The 18,501-nt window shown below is 48.8% G+C and overlaps 1 protein-coding gene and 2 long non-coding RNA genes across 50 annotated transcripts in view; all 3 read left to right on the forward strand.

Annotated features, from left to right (window-relative positions):
• The window catches only part of GATAD2A (GATA zinc finger domain containing 2A), a 123,425-nt gene that overhangs the window by 85,036 nt on the left and 19,888 nt on the right, over positions 1-18,501 (forward strand). The window lies entirely within an intron of this gene.
• Positions 1,079-4,747, forward strand: LOC144336882 (uncharacterized). Its single transcript, XR_013409303.1, has 2 exons — positions 1,079-3,339; positions 4,385-4,747. It is a non-coding gene; the product is annotated as an uncharacterized LOC144336882 (long non-coding RNA).
• On the forward strand, positions 4,822-7,311 carry LOC144336895 (uncharacterized). The gene is made up of 2 exons (XR_013409317.1): positions 4,822-4,918; positions 6,638-7,311. It is a non-coding gene; the product is annotated as an uncharacterized LOC144336895 (long non-coding RNA).

Genomic DNA, 18,501 nt, shown 5'->3' on the forward strand with positions numbered 1-18,501 from the left:
AGAGATCTTAGCCTGTGTTTCTTCATTTGTAAGATGAGCAATCATCTCTGCCTTGCAGGTTGATTGTATGCCAGGTAACGTGTACCAAGAATCAGCCTCCATGTTTGGTGTCTAGTGAGGAAGGCGACTGACTCTGTGTTGGTGACAGCTTCCCTTCAGTCTTTAGCTTTACTCAAAAAGAGATGTCACGTGTATGCCTAGTGTCTCCCCAAATTCTTACGCTGTTTTGTGTCGTTCTTTGGAAAAGTACAGATGGGAGTTTTGACAGAATCACAGCATCATGTCCAGCCCAGAGCCATTCTAAAACTAATCCATTCTGGAGCACATGGCTCTGATTTCTTCTAATACCTTCAAATGAAGGTATTAAAGAAGTCTTTGGATTCTTCTTGGGAGTGTCCAGCTTGGAGCACCCCTTGGAAGCCTCCTTTTAGTGCACAGTGTGGTGGTTTTCTCAATTCCCAGGTTGGTTTTCAGTCCTTCATAGGGCAGAGCTGTATCAATCCACAGTTTAAGTCAGCTGAAGCTCTTTGGCTTCAGATTCAGTGTCTTATAAGACTGACATGCCAATTTTAAACTGTTATGCCAATAGAATTTAATTTTCGTTGTTTAACTTCTCAATTGAAGTATAGCATATGTAATGAAAAGTGCACATGTGAGCCACTAGATACACTTTGACAAACTGAACGCAACCTCATAACCCTAATCAAGGAACAAAATGTTATAGGCCGGGCACAGTGGCTCATGCCTATAATCTCAGCACTTTGGGAGGCTGAAGTAGGCAGATTGCTTGAGGACAGGAGTTCAAGACCAGCCTGGCCAACATAGCAAAACGCCGTCTGTACTAAAAATACGAAAATTAGCTAGGCATAGGGGACTGCCCTTGTAATCCCAGCTACTCGGGAAGCTGAGGCATGAGAATCGCTTGAACCCGGGAGACAGAGGTTGCAGTGAGCCAAGATTGTACCACTGCACTCCAGCCTGGGCGACAGAGTGAGACTCCCTCTCACTGGAAGGAAGGAAGGAAGGAAGGAAGGAAGGAAGGAAGGAAGGAAGGAAAGGGAGGGAGGGAGGGAGGGAGGCTGGCTGGGTGCAGTGGCCCATGCCTGTAATCCCAGCACTTTGAAAGGCCGAGGCAGGTGATCGAGACCAGGAGATCACGAGGTCAGGAGATCGAGACCATCCTGGCTAACTTGGTGAAACCCTGTCTCTACTAAAAATACAAAAAAATTAGCCGAGCCTGGTGGCGGGTACCTGTAGTCCCGGTTACTTGGGAGGCTGAGGCAGGAGAATGGTGTGAACCTGGGAGGCGGAGCTTGCAGTGAGCTGAGATCACGCCTCTGCACTCCAGCCCGGGGACAGAGTGAGACTCCATCTCAAAAAAAAAAAAAAAAAAAAAAAAAAAATGTTATTAGCACTTCTGAAGCCCCCTCATGCTCGCTTGCTGTCACTGTCCTCCAAGGGTAATCACGTTCTTGACAATGCCAGTTAGATTTTCTTGTTTGGTACTTTAAATAAGTGGGATTATATATTGTGTACCTTTTATCTTCCTGCTTTCACTCAACATTGTGAGATTTACCCATATTGTTGAGCATACCAGTAGTTAATCCATTTTCACTGCTGTATAGTATTCTGTTTATAGGGTTTCTATTTGGGTGTTTTTCAAAACTACCGTTTTTTTCTTTCATGCTATCTTACTACCGTCTTATGACCCAATTTGGGCATATTGGAAGCTACAGGCAGTTTCTAATGGCTTATAGGAGAGAGAATTTCCTTTTTCTTTAGTGGCTGGTGAATTGGAATCATCAAAAAATATATATGTGTGCGTGTGTGTGTAGTATACATATTACTATGGTGGGATGATTTGGAGCATGCAGAGGCAGATACAGTGGTAGAATCAGCTTTCTCCCTCCCTCTTTTACTCCCCTCCCTCTCTCTCTTTAACTCAGCAGTTTTTCTATCTTAGTTTCCCAACTTGTGTGGGTATTTTATATTCCACATAAATTGAGGGTGGAGGGCAGCTTCTGGTTGTGTTGAGAGATTGGCAGAATTGACAAAAGCAAAATGAAACAATCTCAGCATTCTGGAAAAATTGAGCAGGAGCATACAACAATCTGAGAAGTATTTATGCCTATAACTGCTGAACTTCAGGTGAGAACAGTGAGACTCTATGGCATTTGTCCTGGAGCTATTCCCATGCCATCTCCCATCTGTTTGGTAAAGAGGTTCTGTCCAGTCACTGTCAGCTGTGAGGACCAACAGCTTCTCTGTATGGGCGAAAAGGGGGAAGACTGTTCATTTTAGAGTGGTAACAACCCTGCCTGTGGTCTTGCAGAGAGGCAGGTGAAGATGGACAGCGGCTCTGTTTTAGCCCAAGATTGGGGTAAGATAGAAAAACTATTTGAAGAAATAATGGACAAAAACATACTTGAGGATAACCTCATCCAGGAAGCCCAACAAACCCTAAATAGCGTAAGTACAAAGAGATCTTGACCTAGATACATCATAGTCAAAGTGTAGTAAGCCAAAGAAAAAAAGAAAATCTTGAAAGTAATGAGAAAAACAGCTCAGCACGTCTGGGAAGCATTAATAAGATGAACAGCTGACTTCTGACTTGAGACAGTGGAAACAAGGAATTGAATGATGTTAAAAGTATCCGAAGAAGAAAACTGCCAACCCGAAATTCTATAGCCAGAAAAAACAGTCCTTCAAAAATGAAAGAAAAAAAGACATTGTCAGGTAAACAAGACGGAAGGAATCTATTGCTGGTAGACCTGCCAGTCCTTCAGCGTGAAAGGAAATGACACATTGACAACTTGAGTCTATGAGAAGAAATAAAGGACACTGGAAATGGTAAATGCATGGGTTAACTGGAAAGACTTAGCTAGTTCTGCAGTCTGGAAGCCAACCAAAGGCTTAGAATGATCTGTTGGGTTTATAATATCCACAGATAAAATATATGTGATATTAGTACAAAAGATGGGGAATGAAATGGAGCAATATCGGAGCAAAATTTCTGTATCTTACTGGAATCAAGTTAGCATCAATCTTACATAGATTGTGGTTAAGATCCTTACTGTAATGCCTAGAGCAGCTATGAACAAAATATCTTTAAAATATAGTTTTTAAAAAGACAGATCATCAGAAGAATTAAAGTTGTACACTAAAAAATATTTAGGCCGGGCGCGGTGGCTAAAGCCTGTAATCCCAGCACTCTGGGAGGCCGAGGCGGGTGGATCACGAGGTCAGGAGATCGAGACCATCCTGGCTAACACGGTGAAACCCCGTCTCTACTAAAAAAAAATACAAAAAACTAGCCGGGCGAGGTGGCGGGCGCCTGTAGTCCCAGCTATTCGGGAGGCTGAGGCAGGAGAATGGCGTAAACCCGGGAGGCAGAGCTTGCAGTGAGCTGAGATCCGGCCACTGCACTCCAGCCCGGGCGACAGAGCGAGACTCCGTCTCAAAAAAAAAATAAATAAATAAAAAATATTTAACATGAAAGGTAGTTTCTTTATTCACTGAGAAATAAACAAAAAAGAGGACACGTGGAAAACAGCAAAATGGCAAATGTCAATCCAGCCATGTCAATAATGCAGTAACTGTAAAGGATCTAAATACCCCAATCAAAAGGCAAAGACTCAGATAGTGTAAAGAAGCAAGATTAAGGCCAGGCGCAGTGGCTCACACCTGTAATGCCAGCACTTTGGGAGGCCAAAGTGGTCACAAGGTCAGGAGTTTGATAGCAGCCTGGCCAATATGGTGAAACCTTGTCTCTACTAAAAATACAAAAATTAGCCGGGCATGGTGGTACGCACTTGTAGTCCCAGCTATTTGGTTGGGAGGCTAAGGCAGGAGACTCACTTGAACCCGCGAAGCGGAGGTTGCAGTGAACTGAGATCATGCCACTATACTCCAGCCTGGGCGACAGAGTGAGACTCTGTCTCAAAAATAAAAAAGAAGATTCAGCTTAATTATATGTTGTTTATGAGTGACACCCCTTAGATTCAAGGAATAATGCAAAAGAATGGGAAAAGAGATACCATAAGTGACAGTTTGAGAGCTGGAGTAACTGTATTAATAAGAGATAAAAGACACTTTAAGACAAACAATATTACTAGAGCCAAACTGCAACCTTTTTTTTTGTTGTTGTTGTTGAGACAGAGTCTCACTGTCACCCAAGCTAGAGTGCGGTGGCACAATCTCAGCTCACTGCATCCTCCGCCTCCTGGGTTTCAGTGATTCTCCCGCCTTAGCCTCTTGAGTAGCTGGGACTACAGGTGCCTGCCACAACGCCCGGCTAATTTTTTGTATTTTTAGTAGAGACAGGGTTTCACCATGTTGGCCAGGCTGATCTCAAACTCCTGACCTCATGATCTGCCTGCCTCAGCCTCCCAAATTCCTGGGATTATAGGCAAGAGCCACCATGCCCAGCTGCGACATTTCATATAATATTTCAGGAAGACATAACAGTCAGCAGAGCCCCAAAATACCTGAAACATAAACTTGATAGGATTGATGGAAATTAATCAGTTACAGTTAAGAGATTTCAATATCCCACTGTCGATAATTGGTAGAACATCTAGACAAAATCGGCAAGGTATGGAGGACTTGAAGAACATTATTAACTCACTTAGCCTGACTGACATATATAGAGTACCTGGTGAATGCAGAATACATCCTCTCAAATGTGGGTGAACGTTCTCCATTGATCATACACTGGACCATAAAACAAGGCTCTACTATAGCTGTTTTAAAAAAAAAAAAAAAAAAAAAGGAAGTAACAAGTGTTGACAAGGATGTGTAGAAACTGGAATTCCTCATACATTGCTGGTAGGAATGTAAAATAGCCCAGATAGTTTCTTACAGAGTTAGATGTAAACTTACCATATGACTTAGCAATTTATCCAAGAGAAATGAAAATGTGCCCACACAGACAGGTACATCTGCAGCAGCATGATTCATACTGGTCGAAAAGTGGAAGCAGGGCCAGGCGCAGTGGCTCACGCCTGTAATCCCAGCACGTTGGGAGACTGAGGTAGGCAGATCACCTGAGGTCAAGAGTTTGAGACCAGCCTGGCCAACATGGTGAAACCCCATCTTTACTAAAAATACAGAAATTAGCCGGGTGTGGTGGTGTGCATCTGTAGTCCCAGCTACATGGGAGGCTGAGGCAGGAGAATTGCTTGAACCTGGGAGGTGGAGCTTGCATTGCGCCGAGATCGTGCTGCTGCACTTCAGCCTGGCGACAGAACAGGACTCCATCCCCCCCCCCCCAAAAAAAACAAAAAACATGGAAGCAACCCAGTGTCCCATGGATAAAACAAACCTGCTACCTCTATACACCAGATTACTGTTCAGCTTTATAAGAAATAAACTACTCATGTGTGCCATAACATGGCTGAATCTCAGACTTACCACGCTAAGGGGAAACAGCAGACCCAGGAACTACTCGTTGTATAATTTCACTTACAGGGCATGTCCCCCCAAAAAACAAATTTATTTGAGAGATGGAAAGTGACCAGTGGTTGACTAGGACAGGGCTGGGGGTGGGTGGTAGCAATGATTAACACCACATGGGCACATTTTGGGAAGATGGAAATGTTTTAAAATTGTATTGTGGTGATGATTGCACGAATTTACTGAAATCATTGAATTGTACTCTTATGGTGGCTGAATTTTGCGGTATGTAAAGTATACCTCAATATGGATGTTAAAAATAAATAATTAAATGAAGGTTAAAATAGTTTGGTTTCTGTTCTGGCATCCATAAATGTGCACACAGAAAAACAAAACCCTCAGAGGTAGAAGTTGTGAGTCTGTTGGTTTTGTGAGGCCAATCCAAAGGTCATGGGCATGCGCTGCCCCCATGCTGAGTCCAGACTGTCAGATGAGGCTGGAGCTGGCAGGCAGAGGAAGCTGCTTTTGGTTCTCTGTTTTTTGGAGTTAGTCTTGCGCCGTTGGCCAGACAGGAGTGCAGTGGTGCGGTCATAGCTCACTGCAGTCGTGAACTCCTCGGCTCGAGCCACCCAAGTAGCTGGGACCATAGATGCATGCTACCACACCCGGATGGGTTTTTTTGTTGTTGTTGTTCTTTAAAAAAATTTTTTTTCTGTAGAGATGGGGTTTATTATGTTCCCCAGACTGGTCCTGAACTCCTGATCTCAAGTGATCCTCCTGCCTCAGCCTCCCAAAGTGCTGGGATTATAGGTGCGTCACGGCACCTGGCTGGTTCTGCCTGTTTTGTTTCTGTGATAAGTAGCAGATCCAGTCCTGCACTTTGCTATAGAGGAGAGGCTCTTTCTGTCAAATGATTGATCTTCAGAAATAACTGGCCACACCCAGACGTAAATAGCTTGATTTGTTTTCTTTTTCTTTTTTTGAGATGGAGTTTCATTCTTGTTGCCCAGAGTGGAGTGCAGTGGCATGGTCTCACCTCACTGCAACCTCTGCCTCTCAGGTTCAAGCATTTCTCCTGCCTCAGCCTCTCCAGTGGCTGGGATTACAGGCACCTGCCACCATGCCTGGCTAATTTTTGTATTTTTAGTAGAGACAGGGTTTCACCATGTAGTCCAGGCTGGTCTCAAACTCCTGACCTCAGGTGATCCGCCTGCCTCAGCCTCCCAAAGTGCTGGGATTACAGGTGTGAGCCACTGCACCTGGCCTTGATTTTTTTTTTTTTTTTTGGATGGAAGAGCATATTGCTCGGTAAAAGTGCGGCTCTTCTCCAGGGGTCCTGCAACTGAAAGGTAACTCGGGCCTGCATGGGGTGAGGGAATGAGAACTCTGTGAATGGCCACACCTCACTGAGGATGTGTTCGTGTGTGCCTTTTCTGAGGTGTCAACTCTTTCTGGATTGTCAGTGGTCCAGGATGAGACCTGCTGTGTGTCAGGTACTGTGCTGGAGTGGTGGAGAGGTAATCAAGACAGGATCTGATTTTGCAACTATTTTTTGGAAGACCATGTCGTGAAGGAAAGTACAGAGGTCTTGGAAAGAAGGACTTGCCATTGGCGGTGTGACTCACCGTCTCCATTTCCTTATTTCACCTGGGAGGAGACTGGGCTGTGGCTTCCGTGGTCCATGGATTGGGCAGACTTCAACACAGCCTAGGTGGATGTCTGGCAAGTGTCCTCCTGTTAGTGGCATGTGACGTTCAGGCAGCTCTTGTGTCTTCCTCTTTGCTCCCCACCTCCTCTTGTACCATGAGTCTGCTGTGGGAGGAGGCAGCACTTGTACCAAAGGCCTGGCCCATGGTGTGGACAGGACAGTCTGGGATGTGTGTTCCTTGGCCACTTTGGGGCTCAAAGTAGCATCTGTGCTGTTAGATCTGATCTTGGCTTTAGTTTTTTTTGGCCTTCAGCTCCCTGGTCAAGCACTTGTGGCCAGTGACCGTAAAACGCACTGGAAATGCAGTCTGTTTACTAGGCCTGCAAAGCCAGTCGCAGTTGTTGACACTGGTGTCGTTGATGACAATTAGAATCATTGCTGTCGTCTTTCTTTTTAGAATTTGGCAGTCACCAAGGGGGCGGTGGGGTGGCGCATCGGTGTCACTTCCCTGCCCAGAGAATGCACTGGCTGATCATTTGATGTGAAGGCAGGTCAGGCCGCCCACCACGGTGAGCATGCGTGCCCATCATTAAAATGCATGTTAGGCTGGGTGCGGTGGCTCACGCCTGTAATCCCAGCACTTTGGGAGGCTGAGGCGGGCAGATCATGAGGTCAGGAGATCGAGACCATCCTGGCTAACACAGTGAAACCCTGTCTCTACTTAAAACACACACACAAAAATTAACTGGGCATAGTGGCGAGCCCCTGTAGTCCCAGCTACTTGGGAGGCTGAGGCAGGAGAATGGCGAGAACTCGGGAGGCGGAGCTTGCAGTGAGCCTAAATCACGCTACTGCACTCCAGCCTGGGCGACAGAGCAAGACTCCATCTCAAAAAAAAAAAAAAAAAAAAAAAAAACCACAAAACTTAACACATCAGGCCTTCCAAAAGCAAAAACAAACAAATCAGAAAGTAATGTGATATTGCTTCCTCCTATACATCCAGCCACCCAGTTGTCCAGAACGTGGGAGTGTGGACAGCTTTGTTTTGTTCTGTGCCAAAATGGGGCCAGCTGCAAAAGTGTGCATTGGTTGCCTAATTTTTCCAAGATGACTCTGAGGATCATGGATAGAGTCCTTGCTGTTCGGGCAGATACTTTTTACAGGGAAGGGAGAGGAGGGTGAAGTCAACACCAGAATTGCTTCCCCTCCCCCCGCCACGTGAGCATGGGACTCCCCTGGTGTGCCCGAGTCAGTGAGTTCTGACTCACGCGTGCACCTGTGAGTAAAACCCTGATTTAGGTCACAAACTGTATCACTGCCCAGAAACCTTACCATCCCACTCCAGAGGGGCCCTCACGCACCCCCAGCCCTTCCTGTTTTGGTGCTTCCCCTCATGAGACTGGTCTCGCCTCTTTTCCGGTTTTCTGGGGATGCACTCACAGAGTCAGTGCTCTTTGGGGTCTGGCTTTCTTCTGAGTGTTTTGGGATTTGCCTCTGGTGTGTATTGGTGTGCCTCTGAGTGGTGTGCACAGGGCACTTCTCATCTGTCAGTAGATATCTGTGCAGCCTCCAGTTTGGGGCTGGTGTGAGCACCCGCTGCTGTGCAGGTCCCTGCAGATGTCTCTTTGTAGGCACGGGTCAGCATTTCTCTTCGTAAACACTTGGCTTGAACTGCAGGGTTACACATTGTGTGTGTGGTTAGTCGTTTTAAAGAAATGACTAGGCTTTTCCCCCAAAACTTGGTCTGTGCTCTTCACACTCACAGGCGTGGCAGTCCAGCACAGCATCTTCACTTGTTCTCAGTCTTTATAGTTTTAGCCACTGGGTCTACAGAGAGGTCGGGGTCCAGACTCTGGCATACATGTGTGGCTGTGTCTTAAGCCCGTCACCCTTGCCCCTCTGAGGGAAGCACGAGGCCAGGCAGAAGATCCCACTGCCCCTTGTGCTAGTCAGTCACATAGTGGATGCTTGGACAGTCACTGGTGCCACAGAACCCCTATCATCATTGTGTTGGCTGCCTGTGTACGGGTGGAGGGGGTGTCTTCACAGCGATGTGCAGAGCTGAGCTTCCACCCCCTGCTCTCAGGACTATGCCTCCCCGCAGCTGCGCCCGGCCCGCCCGCCGGCCGGCTGTCTGCAGGAATGCACGTCCTTGAATGAGATGGACGATGGACTAATGTGGCACAGCTGTTGACGTGAGGGCTCAGGAAAGGGCTGGGTTCTCACAGCCCAGGGCCATGGTTTGTGGGCCTCACACTGACTGCCTCTTGCAGCCCTCTTGGCAGGGATTGAACCCCTAAATCCCTCATCGGGGTGCCAGAGCTCTGGAAGTCCCGCAGCAAGAAGCCTTTTTCCCTTCGTGTGACCACCGGCCTGTCCCAGAGTCAGGATCCAGACAAGGGGCTCCAGCGTGGGTTACTCTGTGGGCAGCTTTCTGGAGCCCCCTCCTCCGCTGCTCCAGCCCCTCCCCAGCACCTGTTGAGGGCTGGCTGCTGCCTTTCACTTGCTAATTCTCTGTCTGCTGCTGGGCAACTTCCAGGAGAGGCTGGGTGGCCTCAGGGAGCGCCTTCACCAGCTCCGACTAGAAACCCACAGCCTACGGGCATTTCTTAGCTCTTGGGAACTGAGAGGTATGTTCCCTTGGAATCTGTGTGCTCCCTTCCCTGCCTTAGCTGCTGCCCCTCCAAACCTCAGTGGCCACCATGTGTCTCCTCCTTGTTCTTTATGTCACCCCTTTCCTGCAGGTTCCTCGTCCCATTTCCCTTTATCTGGGACTCTTATCTAATCCCAGAAATCACTGAAATGTGAGGGGTCCACCTGTACTTCTAAGAATTGTTAGATTATTTAGGGGCACCAGGATAATAGACTGCACTGTTTCTAACTCCCCAAGTCCTCAGCTCACATGAGGGCCGTAGCATGAGGCAGCCTGGTGCCAGGTAAAAGAGCATCGCTCCTGGTCTTCCTGAACTTCCCGCTTCTCCAAGGTGTTGCCAGCTCTTTGTTGCCTTTAGACGCCCTCCTCTGGTCATGGAGGGGACCTCGGGATCCCTGACTTTGAAATGGGGCTTCTCTGTTGGACAGTGCAGGCTCTCTGGGGATATTATCCTTTGGTGGCTCTGACAGAAAACCAGAGGCCACACTTTATATGGACATCGAGGTAATCACCAGTAAATGCTTGACCTGCTCTGTCCGAACTCCTCTCACACATCTGTAAGTTGAGCAGATTTGCAGATTAAGCAGACCTCTTCCTTCTTTTTAAATGACTTGCTTTCTGTTTTGCTGCTGCGGCTTCTGATATCTCCTCCTAGCATGTATTCCTGCTGTTGTCCTATTCGTCACTTACTGACAGGCCGCTCTTCCTGTAACTGATGCCCCAGCTGCTGTAGCGGGTTATTTGAATGTCCCATCCACAGGGACAAGACAGGGAGGGTGTCTGACCAGCACTCCACTGTGCCCACTGAAACTGGGTTTAGCTTTGTTGCTTTTCAGTCTGCAGCCAGTTTCCCTGCCATGCTGCGAGCAGTTGCACTGAAACCAACCTGGAGGCTATGGGGCAGCTTCTGAGTGCTCCTTAGGCTGAGAGCCAGTCCTGTCCCTCATGGTCCCCTAACCTGGTGAAGGAGTGGAGCGAAGGGCAGTGGGCGCCGGGCCTTGGGGGTCTCTGTGCAGAACAAGTAGAAACAGAGGAATGGATACCTGAGAACCTACAGGGGTGTGTGTGATCCTGGGTGGGACAGGCAGACATCACACCCAGGGGGGTGGTGTTTTCCCGGTTAGCAGAATGTGCCCCTGGAAGAAAAGAAAAGTCTACCTGGTTAGAGAGATCTTTTTGAGGTTTTTCTTCTCTCTCTCAAGATGAGCATGTGAATTATAATTTGTGAGCCTGAGGGGGCAGCTGGTGGTAGAAAAAAAGAACGTCGGTGTCTGACAGCTTGGATCGTCCATGTACTGAATCTCTGTGTGGCCTGGGACAGTCTGCCCCCACTTTGTGAATGCCTCTGGTCTCCTCTGTGAATTGAGGCTCCACCATAGTGTAAAGTCACAGTGCTGATGGGAAGAACCCTCAAGAGAGGAAGGCAGGGTAACGCCTGAAGCCAGGCTGAATCAGCTGTCTTTGGAAACGCTGAGTTCCCTGTGACTGAGGCTCGGGCGGATGCCACCGTTTTCCCTGGAGGGTGGGAGACGAGGGAGGGGACATCTGATGGATGGAAAGATGGGAGACATACCGGATGTTGCCATGTGCCCCCTTTGGACCCATGCCATAGGACTGCAGATTTTTAGAGCTTATATCTTTAAAATTGTTGTGATGTAATCAAATTGAAAAGCTTTGGGGGTTCATGGGGCTGAGACTTGATGCCACGCAGAATTCCTCAAGGCAGGGCCCTGATAGCTTTCGTACAAAGAGCATTCTAAAGAGAGCCATCAGTCCAGGCCTCCAGGAGACTTGGCGTATCTGCAGGCAGTATGGGAAGAATGGTCTGAGGGCACTCTCTCGGGGACTGCGACCCAGAAATCACGGTGCACTGGGCACAGGGGTCAGAGTCTGAAGGTACACGGTGGTAGGAGCAGAGGCCGGAAAGGTGGGCTGGGATAGATTGATGGGTGCAGGAAGGGTAGAACATAGAGTTGGGACTGGGCCTTGGGTTCAGGACCCCCTTCTGGAGAAGGGAGAGTTGATACTCTGAGCCTGGGTGGAGCCCAGGATCTCTCAGGCACTCAGACGGGAGAGGCGGCCCACTTGTTAGAGAAGGAAGGAGATTCCTAGTCCCGGAGACGAGCAGTCTAGGGGCAGTGGGGCACAAGATTCAGGATAGTGTCCTCACACTGAGGTCCTGGGTGACCTGGCCAGCCATGTTCCTGTGTTTGCTCCATAGCCATAGGGCGACGCCTGCTTTCTGTGACTTAGGTAAACATAGAGGCTGTACAGTTGCCACATAAGGCCGTCAGAACCTTAAGGTGACCAAATTTTGTTGGCTGATGATTAAATATCTGTGGGGTGAATCCTATTAAATGTTTAGTACTTCTCAGTTTTCAAAATACAACTTTGGCAGCAAAAAGAAAGTTACATGGGCCATGATATATCAGCAGGACAGGACCCAAAAGTTACATGGGCCATGATATATCAGCAGGACAGGACCCAGGATCCCAGCCTCTGCACTACTGTCGGGGCTGCCAGAGAAGCACTGGCACCTCCCCTTTTCCACCTCTGGGCCCCAGACAGCGGTTGGTTTTGTGGGATATGTCTGTTGACATTTACTGTGTTAGAAAATTTGAAAATTTTGGCCAGGCGCAGTGACTCACACCTGTAATCCCAGCACTTTAGGAGGCCAAGGTGGGCAGATCACATGAGGCCAGGAGTTCGAGACCAGCCTGAGCAACAATGGCAAAACCCCGTTGCTACAAAAAAATACAAAAAAGTAGCTGGCTGTGGTGGCGCACTTCTGTAATCCCAGCTACTCGGGAAGCTGAGGCGCAAGCATCACTTGAACCCAGGAGACAGAGGTTGCAGTGAGCTGAGATCACGCCAGATCGCGCCACTGCACTCCAGCCTGGGCGACAGAGCAAGACTCTGTCTCAGAATAAAGAAAAAAAATTTCAGCTTGGGCAACAGAGCAAAACTGTCTCTACTAAAAATCCAAAAAAATTGCAGAGAGTGATGGCGCACACTTGTAGTCCCAGCTATTCGGGAGGCTAAGGTGGGAGAATCACCTGGGCCTGGGAGGCAGAGGCTGCAGTCAGCTGAGATGGCACCACTATACTCCAGGCTGAACAACCTGAGTTGAGACCCTGTCTGAAAAAAAAAGAAAAAAACCTATTTATTAACTCATTTAAAGATGACTATAATAGACCTGTGACATATTAACATAAATAACTTTTTATTAAAAATGTATTTTGCAAATCTCTTTAACACTCGGCTTACTAAGAAGGCAGCTGCTAGGTTCCCGTGGCTGTGTCTGTGTCCATCCTCATGCATTCGTTGTGAGGGTTTGAAGCATGGTGAAGAAAACATAACTAGCATGGAGAAGAGGTTAGAGAGTGGAGGGGTGTTTCCATAGGCTTTTCGGATCATTGTGCATTTCCTCCTGTAATGAGAAACCAAAATCCAGAGTGGCGAGTCGCTACCGGTGAGTTGGCCCTTAGACTCTGAAACCTCGTCATTGAGCTTTTTGTACGTGGTTACGTTAAAATCCATGGGACTCTTGCACTTTGAACAGAAAAACCTATTTTTACAATTAACTTTTAATTTTAGAATAGTCTTAGATTCACAGAGAAGACTTTGCAAGATCAGTCTTGCAAACCCCACCCCGGTCTCCACATTGTTAACAGACTACAGAACATGTGTCACAAGTAGTGAGCCAGGGTCCACCAAGTTTATACTTTATTCTGATTTTCCTCAGTTTTTTCCAGTTGTCCTTTTTCCCTTAGGTTATATTTAGTCCTTGCGTCTCCTTAGATTCCTGGACTATGACAGTTTCTCGGACTTTCTTTGTTTTGGGTGACCTTGTCAGTTTTGAGGAGCAGAGGTCAAGTGTTCTGTAGAGCGTCCCTGCATTGGGATTTGTCAGATGCTTTTCTCACAGGCAGGTGATTGATTTGGGGGAGGAAGACCACAGAGGGTGAAGTGCTCTTCTCGTCACATTGTATCAAAGGTACTGCTGGGCTTGACTGAACGGTCATCTGGGTGAGGTGCCATTTGTCAGGTTTTCCTACTGTAAAGTTACTTTCCCCGCCCTCCCCCCCTCCACCCTTTCCATACTGTCCTCTTTGGAAGGAAGTTACTATGTATGGCCCACTCTTTTTTTTTTGAGATGGAGTCTCAGTGTGTCACCTAGGCTGGAGTGCAATGGCATGATCTCGGCTCACTGCAACCTCTGCCTCCCGGGTTCTAGTGATTCTCCTGCCTCAGCCTTGTGAGTAGCTGGGACTACAGGAACTTTAGAGACAGGGTTGTTCACCAAGTTGGCCAGATTCTGGTCTCAAACTCCTGGCCTCCCATGATCCACCCGCCTCAGCTCCCAAAGTGCTGGGATTCCAGGTGTGAGCCACCATGCCTGGCCACACAGCCCACTCTTGAGGGATGGGGACTCATGCTCACCTCTTCAAAGGTGAACTGTCTGCATAAATTCTTTGGGATTCTTCTGCCTGACAGTATTATCTTTTTCCCTGAACGACATTTTACTCACCTATGAGTTTGTAATACCATTGAACGTTGGAAAATAGTAGTTTACTGAGTTATAGAAACATTTCAGATACACGTATCATCATTTAGTGTCACAAAATCAGATTTGTCAATGTCACCACCTATCCGTTGGGAAGTTATTGAGCTCACAGCAGGTAGCAAATATAAGTTTTCCAAAGTTCAGAGTTTTGATTATTGGAAGCTCGTACTTTATCACTGGTACCAGATACCCTCGGGTGTTTTTCATGAAGCACCAGGCTTTGCATGAACGCTCTTGTGTGTGCTTCTCTTCATGGCGCCATTCCACTGCAGTATGCAGCAGCAGGGCTTCATCCTATTGTACTTTGTCATGGGATACCACAGAGGCACTGGTCAGAGGTGAGGTTTAATCGCATTTCATGACTGCCCCCTGAGGTGAGTGGTGTCCCCTTCTGCAGATGAAGAAACTTGGCCTCATTGAGGTTTGGTGAATGGGCCAGTCCCCCCAGTACCTGCAGAAGTGTACCCAGCCCCTCATTGGTCCTCGTGGGTCACCCGCGGCCACTCTGCGCAGAGCAACTGGAGCAGGTCTGATTGGGGTGTGGGTGTACCTAGCTGGCTAGGAAGACAGGTGCAAGTGATGGTGATCTAGCCACTTGTGATGCAGATGTTTGAAAGAGGGGCAGGAGGTTTCCAGACACAGCCAGCACTTTCCATTCATTGAGAAAGTTTGTGGTCGTTTCAGAAGCAGTGTGTGTTTCATCTTTGTGGCTTTCATGCACACAGGTGACTTCTCTCTCCCTGTGTGTTGGTGAGGAAGCTGGCATCTCTCCCAGGAGATGCCTTTCAGTTCATTTGCTGTAGGGAGTCCTTCCTCCACCCTACTTGAGGAGTTCTCACCATGTTTCCTCCCTGGAGGAAGGTGGGCCTGGCATGGTGCAGGGACCAGTGTCAGGAGGGGTGCTGTGGTCAGTGGCCAGGGTTTCCCCTCCTCTTTGTCCTTTACTCTCCCCACACCAGGCCCTGGGGAGCCTGGATTCCTGAGCACCACAACCCCATCCCACCCCTTCCAGCAGGCGTTGGCCCACTTACAGTGCGAGTGTCCACCACCACTGAGTTTTGTTTCTTTTCTTTTTTAAAAGACAGGGTCTTGCTCTGTCTCCCAGTCTGGAACGCAGTGGTACAATCATAACTCACTGTAGTCTCCGGCTCCTGGGCTCGAGTGATCCTCCTGCCTCAGTCTCTTGAGTAGCTGGGACTACAGGTGCTTGCCATCATGCCCAGCTTTTTTATTTTTTAGAGACAGGGTCTCACTGTGTTGCCCAGGCTACTCTTGAAGTCCAAGGCTCAGGTCATCCTCTCACTCAGCCTCCCAAAGCACTGGGATTGTAGGCATGAACCATCGCACCTGGCCATGTTTTGTTTCTGACCATCCCCTGACTCGTCTTGTAATTTGGGTACGTTATCATTTCTTGATAGAGTCTGAGGGCCACATCTGTGTCCTCACACTGCCCCCTCCTTCGCACCTCAGGGACTTAGCTTGTGGATGCTACTGGCTGTCCAGGATCCTTCAGCCATAAATAAAAGTTCACTATTCCAAAAATGACATAGTGGGGCTCAGTTGCTCACACCTGTAGTTACAGCACTTTGGGAGGCTGAGGTGGAAGGATCACCTGATCCCAAAAGTTCAAGACCAAGCCTGGGCAATACATAGTGGTTCCCATGTCTACCAATAAACAAACAGATTAATTCGCTTGGTGTGGGGACTCATGCATATAGTCCCAGCAACTCAGGAGGCTGAGGTGGGAGGATCACTTGAGCCCAGGAGGTCAAGGCTATAGTGAGCCGTGATTGTACCACTGCACTCCAGCCTGGGTTATAGAGTGAGACCCTGTCCCAAAAAAAATAAAATATGACCGAGCACGGTGGCTCATGCCTGTATCTGAGCACTTTGGGAGGCCGAGGTGGGCAGATCCCTTGAGCCCAGTAGTTTGAGACCAGCCTGGCCAACATGGTGAAACCCTGTCGCTACTAAAAATACAAAAATTAGCCAGGTGTGGTGGTGGGCACCTGTAGTCCCATTTACTTGGGAGGCTGAGGCAGGAGAATCACTTGAACCCGGGAGGCAGAGTTTGCAGTGAGCCAAGATCACGTCACTGCACTCCAGCCTGGGCAATAGAGGGAGACTCTTGTCTCAAAATAAAGATATTTGATGACCTGAATTAGGAGCTGCCAGTCACATGGGGCCCATACTCTCCAACCCCACATCTCCTCTTTTGGGTTCCCCCGAGATCCTGGCACAGTGAGGGGTCCACACAGGAGCTCAGGTGCCGTAGGAGCCCAGGTTGTCTGCAGGTCCTGCTGTGTGACCTTAGGAAGTCATGTGGCCCTCCCTTGAGATTGTCCCCTAGACTGGGAACTGGGGGTGATGATGGAGCTGTGGAGAGGATTATGTGGAAGGGTGAATTTTCGTGGTTGGCCTAGGAGTGGCCATCATAAAGGCCCAGCAGATGTTTGCTTGGTTTTCCAAACCTGAAAAGTTAGCCTTTCAGTTATTCGATTGTAGTCATTTCCAATGCATGTGTCTTCCTGTATTTCTAAGCAGAGCATGCTGAATTTGATGTGGCCTCCCTGGTGGTGTCAGCTGCTGGCAAGGTCGGGCTGCAGTGGCCTTCGTGGGCGGGTGGAGGCTGCTGGCCCACATGAGCATGGTATTAGGGTCTCCTGGGCTTGTCTCTACCACCCTCAGCCAAGCCATTCTGCACGCCCCCAAGACTGGCCCCTGTCGCACTGAGGTCCTCTGGGCCTCCCTGGCTGGGCCCTTTGACTTTAGGGGCTGTTGCATTCCTAGAAGGCGTTCTGGCAGTGTGGGCTGGCCGCCTCCTGGCTGTGCTGATGCTGGGGGCGGGCACTGCATGGGGCTCCTCTGCTCTGGCTGGGGACCTGGGACTGCTCCCTTCTGTACTGAGGAAAGGAGAGTGGGCAGGGATGGGCTCACAGGTCTTGGCCAGCCACACAGACACTCTCTCTCTTTTTCCTGAGCTCTTTAGCCAGCGCTGTGGCAGGGCTCACCATAATGGAGTCCCAGAGCGGTCGTTGGACCTAAAGTCTCCAGGAAGAATGATGGCTGGGTTTCAAAAATCCCATCTTAGCCACTCACCTCCACGGCCTCTGTGGCAGAGAAGCAGAATGTGTTCTGTCTTCCTGGGCCCCACAAAGCAGGCCCCGGGCTTTTCTCTAACATCCCAGCCAAGAGTAGCTCAAGTTACGGGGCGGGAGGAGTGTGATGGATGCTAAGAAAGGAGTTGAGGGATCCGCAGAGGGGCTGCGGCTGGCAAGAAGCGGGTGGGGGTGGGGTGGCTCGGAAGGACACCAGACAACCCCCAGGAGTTCTTCAGTTTTTTTTGTTTGTTTTTGTTTGTTTGTTTGTTTGAGACGGAGGAGCTAGGTCGCCCAGCATGGAGTGCAGTAGTGTGATCTCAGCTCACTGCAAGCTCCGCCTCCCAGGTTCATGCCATTCTCCTGCCTCAGCCTCCCGAGCAGCTGGGACTGCAGGTGCCCGCCACCATGCCTAGCTATTTTTTTTTTTTTTTTTTGTATTTTTAGTAGAGACAGGGTTTCACCGTGTTAGCCAGGATGGTCTCGATCTCCTGACCTCGTGATCCGCCTGTCTTGGCTTCCCAAAGTGCTGGGATTATAGGCGTGAGCCACCGCGCCTGGCCTAGTTCTTCAGTTTTGGGGCACTGCCTGTGTCTGGACAACAGAGCTCCCTTTCTATCAATTGAGTGAGTGAACACCACCCCTTGTGAAAGGAAGGAGAACTGTGTGGGGTCCCAGTGAGCAGCGCCCACCCCCAGGTTGCAGTGAATGCTACCAGAATTGTATGTCAGCACACCCACTACACAGGGGCCTGCCACACAAGATATTGCCGGGACTGGCCTGGGCAACATAGCGAGATTCCACCTGTACAAAAACTTTAAAAACGCAGCGAGCCACGATCATACCACCGTGCTCCAGCCTAGGCAACAGAGTGAGAGACCCTGTTTCAATACCAAAAATTGAAAACTGAAAAAAGTTAGCCAGGCGTGGTGGTGTGTGCCTATGGTCCCGGCAGCTTGGGAGGCTGAGGTGGGAGGATCACTGGAGTCCAGGAGTTCCAGGCAACAGTGAACTATGATTGCACCACTGCACTCCGGCCTGACAGAGTGAGACCCTGTCTCTAAAAAAAAAAAGTTGCTCAGTGGTAGGACTAACTTGGGGAACTGATGATAACACTGTCCTTTTTCTCTGTCATAGGATT

This window comes from Macaca mulatta, chromosome 19 (genome assembly GCF_049350105.2).
Source record: "Macaca mulatta isolate MMU2019108-1 chromosome 19, T2T-MMU8v2.0, whole genome shotgun sequence".
Lineage (NCBI taxonomy): Eukaryota > Metazoa > Chordata > Mammalia > Primates > Cercopithecidae > Macaca > Macaca mulatta.